The sequence below is a fragment of the Apium graveolens genome, chromosome 11, assembly GCF_009905375.1.
Source record: "Apium graveolens cultivar Ventura chromosome 11, ASM990537v1, whole genome shotgun sequence".
Lineage (NCBI taxonomy): Eukaryota > Viridiplantae > Streptophyta > Magnoliopsida > Apiales > Apiaceae > Apium > Apium graveolens.
Window position 1 is genome coordinate 7,689,515 of NC_133657.1, and position 7,352 is coordinate 7,696,866.

Sequence of the window (7,352 nt, forward strand, 5' to 3'; positions counted from 1 at the left end):
CTGCAACAAATAAGCTTCCTTTCTTTGCTACTTTCAGAGCAACTTCACCAGTCTTTTTGCTGATAAAAATACATTCTCTTTTGTCAAATGAGACCTTGAATCCTTCGTCCGCAAACTGACTAACACTAAGGAGATTCACTTCAAGACCAGCTACCAGTACTACATCTTCAATGACAACATTTCCAAAAACCAATTTGCTATATCCCATTGTGAAACCTTTATTATTGTCTCCAAAAGTCGCTAATGGGCCAGCCTTCCCTCAAACCATGATAGCATGGCCATATCACCTGTCATATGTCTTGAGCATCCACTGTCTATGATCCATATGACTTTCTTTCCTTTTCCCTGCACACAATGTATTTAGGTGTGTTTAGCAACCCAAGAAGTATTGGGCACTATTCTCTTGTTAACGGATTTGATAAAAGTGAAGTTTGATGATTCAGAAAGAATAGAATTCATTGAATGATGTGCATTGTCCTTTTTAACTGAAGCCTCAATATTGATTTCCTTAAGATCAACTCTCACCTTGTGACAACTTGTCATTACTTTCATGTTGCAAGGTATGCAATCAAACTTGTCACAGAGTGAGTAGAGATCTTCAGTTTTTTCTTCATTGTACTTGCATGCTCCCACTCATGGCCTACTAACAACCTTTTTGCAAAGGCGAGTTAGATGATTCACAGAGCCATATTTTTTAACATTGTTTTCTTGGAGCATCTGTCATATAAGCAAAATTGTTGCTCTTATTTATCATAGTCTTCCCATTTATATTCTTCTTCTTTCTTGCATCTTCAGTTTTTACTTCCTTGACAGGTGTCTTGGAATCTTGGTTGACCATGAGCTTCTTTTCAGCTTTGGAAGTTGGAGTTATTTCTGCATTTTTCTTCTCATTGTCTTCATTAGCAATTTCTTGCTTTATGATCAACTCATCTTCACTGAAATCTACTTCACATGCTTTGAACATAGGTAAACCAACATTTCTCAGAATAGTTGGGACATCTTCATTTTCAGTTGCTTTTTCTTTACCACCTATAGCTTTCTTGTTGCTATTCAAAGCATCATAATCAAGACCAATATCTATATTGCACATGGCTTGTTCTTCAAATGGTACCGACCAACCAACTCAGATGCATTCCTGAATGATTTCAGTTTCACCTCATTCTTTTTAATCTTCTCATTAGCTTTTGTTAGCATACTGACTTCCTCAGTAGCTGCTACCAAGATAGTGTGGATATGAAACATCTCCACACTCATCTTTTCCACGGTCTCCTTATATTGACTAGCATTTAAATCAATAGTGGTTAGAGTTGGTACCTTTGATTTTGAAATGGATGCTTCCCCATGCTTAAAAGCCATTAGTGCATAGTTTCCAACTTTTTCATCCTCATCATCAACATCAGTATCATCCCAACTCTTTTTTTCTGTAATATAGGCTTTTCCAGACTATTTCTTCAAGAGAGCTTCATACTTTGCTTCCAGTTCCAAGTAAGTTTTATCTTTCTTCACCTTTTAGGCTTTTTGCATTCAGTAGCAAAGTGACCCAACTCATCACAATTAAAGCACCTTATCTTTGATCTGTCCACAGATCCAGTTTTGTAGCCACCTTTGCTAACTGAATTATACTGAGCTTTTGGTTTCCAGCTGTTGCTATTGGAAGATTGTCCCTTGCTTTTGAAAAACCTTGGCTTCTTGACTCTTATGTTAGAAAATTTGCTAGCCAAGTATGCCATAGGTTGATCCATTTCATCTAGCTCATCCAAGATGTAATATTCATCTTCCTCCAGCTCCAATACAACTTGCTTCTGAGGTCCTTTGTTCTTCTGTTCCATAGCTTGAACAACTGAAACTTGATCATCTTGCTCATCTTCACTTTCTTCTCTGTCATTCACAATCAAAGCACTTGAACCATCAACGACATGACCATGGTGTGCTTTTAATGACTTTCTTTGCTGCATTTTAAGTTCATAAGTTTTCAAGAATCCATATAGAACTTACAAAGTCATTCTGCTTAAACCTCTTCCTTCTCTAATAGCTGATATTTTCTGTTCAAGATGGCCAGGAAGAGCTAGTAGGAACTTTAGGTTAACCTCCTCAGCTTCATAATATTTATCATGTAGCTGCAAGTCATTTATCAATTTATTGAACCTTTCAAAAACTTCAGTAATTCCTTCTTTTGGTTTAGCCATAAACCCCTCATATTGAGAAATAAGAATCCTCCTTTGGTTTGACCTAACTTCCTCTATTCCTTCACATAGGATCTCTATTTTCTCCCAAATATGTTTGGTTGTGTCACAGTTGACAATGTTATTATACATTACATTGTCCAATGACTCTATTAAGATCAGCTGCAAGCCACTATCCAGAGAGACCATTTCTTTTTCAGGTTCAGTATATTCTGACGGATCTTTAGGAGCATAATGTACTGGAATGACCATGTCTCCATCTGTAGATTCCTCAACTCTTACCATGGGAGTGAAAGGCCCATCCTTGAGAATTTGAATGTATAATGGGTTGGCCATCCTGATGAACAACATCATTTTCTTTTTCCATAGTGTACAGTTAGTTCTGTCAAAGGTAGGAATTTTGATACTGCTAAGCTTCTGTGTATTCATTCTTCCAAGATCTTTAATCTGTTTGCTTTCAGATTTTGCTCTGGTACCATTTGTTAGGTAATGAATACAACACAGAGGGGGTGAATGTGTTTTGGATTATTTTTAAGCTTTTTGAATTGTTATGGATGTAGTGAACAAAGTAATTTAACTTGTAGAGATAAAGTGTTTTAACAGAAATAATAAAACATGCACATGAACACACTATCTTCAAAACTTACTTAATTTTATATTAAAATCAAGTATGTCTTGATATAAATTTCTAGGTTCTTTGTTGATAAAGAACTCAGCTTCTTTCTTGAGAGAGTTTCAAGATTTATGGATCTATTTGTTTCTTCTAAAATAAAGCATCTAGTGTTTACTTTATAGAACAGTGAACACTAGTTTTATACAACATGCAATAGCATGTACTAAACCCTACTTTAAGTTAACTAAAACTTTCTATTTCTAGCTTAGTGTATCTTTGCAAATCGTGCATGTCTGTGCCTTTACTTGTCAGTTAATCTTGGCCTTTGATCTTGTACTCTTCAAGATGCTCTTTGTAGACTTTTCAAATCAGTGATTGATTTGTTTGTTGATTGACAATCTTGGATCTGTAACTGGTCTGCATTCTGTAATTTCAGTTTTACATTGAGATCTCAAGTTTATTATATAGAGAACTCGACATCTCTATAAGTATAATGACTTATCAAGATCACTTATTTCTCTATAGTTATTTTGACTTATAGAAGTCTCTGAGTTCTCTATAAGAGAATTAGGCTTGTCGAGATCTTCAGATTTCTGCATGTAGAATTGACTTGTCGATATCTCAAAGATCTCTATATGAATTTTGACTTGTAGATATATCTGAGATCTCTAGTGATACTTTGACTTGTCGATATCTCCAATCTTCATGTCTTCATTTTGATTTGTCGATATCTCCGAGTTCTCAAGTGCATGAATGACTTGTTGATATCTCAGAGATCTCTAGTGATATTTTGACTTATCGATATCTCTGGGTTCTCTAATGATAATTTGACTTGTCGATATCTCCAATATTTAAATCTTCATTTGGTTTTTCGATATCTCTGAGACTTCTTTATAAGCTTTTCTTGACTTCTCGATAAGTCATTCTGGAGTTCTCGAATGACTTCTCTATATGACTTGATCTGTGTCTTGTAGATTTCTTGACTTAGAATATTTTTCCCAAAACATATTTATTCAGTTTCCAAGCTTCTTCACACTTTCTATGAGGCATGATCTTCATGATCTTCTTCCAGAGTTTATTCTTAGGCTTGGGACTATTTATAGAAAAATACTCCAGTCTAATCTATTTACACTTTTACAGACTCAAGTAATATAATATAAAATACAAACTTAGATTATCATACAACTTACTTAGGGCTGTCAATTTGACTTAGTCTTGTTATAGCACAGGCATGTCTTGTACAACATAGATAGTCTTCTCTATAGTTTGTCATAGAGTAAGGGTCAATCCCTGTATATTTTTTCTATTCTAAAATAATTATGCAAATAAGCAAAAAAACTGAATTTGAAATGAAATTTATGTTTTTAAATGACGCATCATATAATTTATATAAGTTTTGGTCTAAATGTAATCAATTTAACCAAGAAATATCAAAATGAAGGTGTAACAGGCCGCACTTCCAGACCACTAATTCTATAATCAAAACTAAAATACAATATAATAATTAATCCAAAATTCTTATTACAAAGGTCACTATTACAAAAGCGCATCAAATGGAAGTCCAAAGTCAATCTACTCCAATCCTAAGTTCTCGAACTCCAATGTTATCCAACTTGAACTCTTATATGAAACCTGAAATTATAAGTAATGAGCTATACAGCCCAGCAAGAAACCAATCAATCCAAAAAGTAGGCCAAGTAACACATACATATATAACAAAATACCATAATCTCTATGATACAATATACGAATCAAACACTTTCGATACACTTCCTTATTATTATTCAATACACACAATACACATACCACATAAACAACAATAATTCAAAATCAATAACTCATGCCACGACCACTACAACCCGGTGATAACGGTCCTAAATTTTCAGAAAACTGTCACTACAATCCGGTGACTACGGTCCTAAGTTCTTATTCGATATTTTCACAAACCATGACATAAATCAAAGATCCGAAATTATCATCTAGACCCCACATAAATACAATAAACGTATACCATAACACATAATACTTTCAAATATATCATCACTTAGACCATGCTTTGATAATCAGATATACACGCATAATATACAATTTTGAAAACACTAGAAATATCGATCGAAATCTTACCTCAAAATCTGACCAGATCTGAATTTACTATTTTTGACCATCTAAACGATGTTTTATTGGAAAATACGAAACACGAAAGTTGTAAAGAACGAAAAGATCTTTTCGAAAAGTTGAGGATCACTGAATTCCGACTTATGATAAATTTTCTACGAATTTTACAAGATTGCTGATTTATGCCTAGAAGAGCCCTACGAATTTTCTGAACAAAAACGAGGAAGACGAATATAGTATATTTATAACGATATAAAACCCTATTCTTAACCTACAAGTTATCCATATTAGAATTTGATCCAAATTTTAGGCCCATTAGTCTAATTCAAATTTTAAATCTTAATCTTCATCTAATTTTAATCCTTTTTTTCTAATATCCTATTGTTAGGAATATGTTATGAACTTGATGATAAGTTAAACAAAACACTTAGTAAATATCATTTAGTGATATTGTAGCTTTTAACGGATGATCACTTCAACATCCGTTGAAAGAGTAGCTTATGTAACAATAAGATCAATAGCACATTTCTGCATATTATAATGCCTTAGTGAACTAGATGTTGTAGAATGTTTAAGTCATGTTGACTACTAGATTGATATGCAAGATAGGTTGGCTAATTATAAATATTAGATGCCTTGTAATCTTGTGTAAATGAAATGGAGTTAACTGCTTTGAAGATAGTCTCAACAGATGTTTCACAAGGCTTCAACGGATGATCAACTAAAGCTTTAACAGATGTTCCACAAAGTTCCGACGGATGATCAACCAAAGTTCCAACGAATGATCAACCATAGTCTCAATGGATGATCCAATGAAGTTTCAACGGACGATCAAATTCAAAAGAGCGGTTGATAGTGACTTGACAGTCACATGCGTTGATTGTATGCAAATGGAATGTGGAAGCCTATTTGCAGGATTTAGAGAACAAAGAAGCATTTCCATTTCCATGCTAAACTAAATATATTCAAAGATGCTGGATAGAGAAATGAAAGAGCATGAAATTAGACTAGAAATATTTAGTCTTATTTGTTTGTCTTTTTATCATGTGACTTGGTGATATATAAACCAAGTGTAGCAAGTAGAAAATAATCAAGAAGTAAGCAATTACCAGAGAAATAGATAAAGCTACATCTGTAAAGAATTTCTCTGATCTTGTGAGTTCAACTTGTAAGCAGCCGTGTACAATATTGTAACACAGAGTTCTCTTATTAATATATATCTCTGGTGGAAAAATTCAATCCACCAGAAAGTTTTTAAATTACTTGTATTTGATTACTTTGTATTTTGATTTCTTAAATATTTTCATTCCGCACCTTAGCTAAATCAAACACAGTTATATATTCATAATAGAATTGTTCTTAAAATCAAAAAGTAGCCAAAATTACATTCAACCCCCTTCTGTAATTCTTATTTAGATTGTTTGGGAATAACACCTATTATTACTATTATTCTAAAAATTACGGGATATTAAAGGAGGGAATACTTAACATTTATACTTAAATTTTATTTTATTTTTAAAAAAAATCACTAGTTAAAATGAGTTGAATATTGAATATTTTTCACTTGCTCCACCCTTGACCCTCATCTACCTATTCCAAGTTCCAACAGAATCAATAGATGATTTGCAAGTTAGTGCGCGTTAGAATGGGTCGAGCTGTACATGAACCGAGCCACCGAGCCGATCCAAGTTTTGATCAAACCGAGACGAGTTTTAATTTTTTTCCTGATGAATCGCGCCGAGCCGAGCTTTCTTAACGAACGGAAAATCGTGTTCGAGCTCAAGCTCGTTAACGAATGAGCCGAACATCCGTATGGTTGGATCATTCATAAATATTTTTAAAATAATTGAAATATTAATATGAGACTAGACACTAGTTACAAGTACTGTTCAAATAATTGGTTGATGGTTAAAATAACAAACAAAATAAATTCATTTTTTTCTAAAAATATTGTCATATCACTAAAATATATAAATCTTAGCATCCGTATGGTTGGATCATTTATAAATATTTTTAAAAAGATCAAAACATTAATACGAGACTAAACACTAATTACATGTATATGTCAAAATGCTGGTTAATTGTTATAATAACAAACCAAATATATTTATTTTTTTCTGAAAATTTTGTCATATCACTAAAATATATATATCTTAACATCTGTACCATTAGATCATTAATAAATATTTTAAAAAATTGAAACATTAATTTTAGACTAAACACTAGTTACAGTTCAAACCATTGGTTGATTGTTAAAATAACAAACAAAATAAATTTATTTTTTCCTAAAATTTTGTTTTATTACTAAAATATATAGATCTTGACATCCATACAGTTGTATCATTCATAATTATTTTTTTAAAAAAATTGAAACATAAATATGGGACTAATAGAAATATTAGTCAAAGTACCGAGTAACTGTTAAAATAGCAAACCAAATA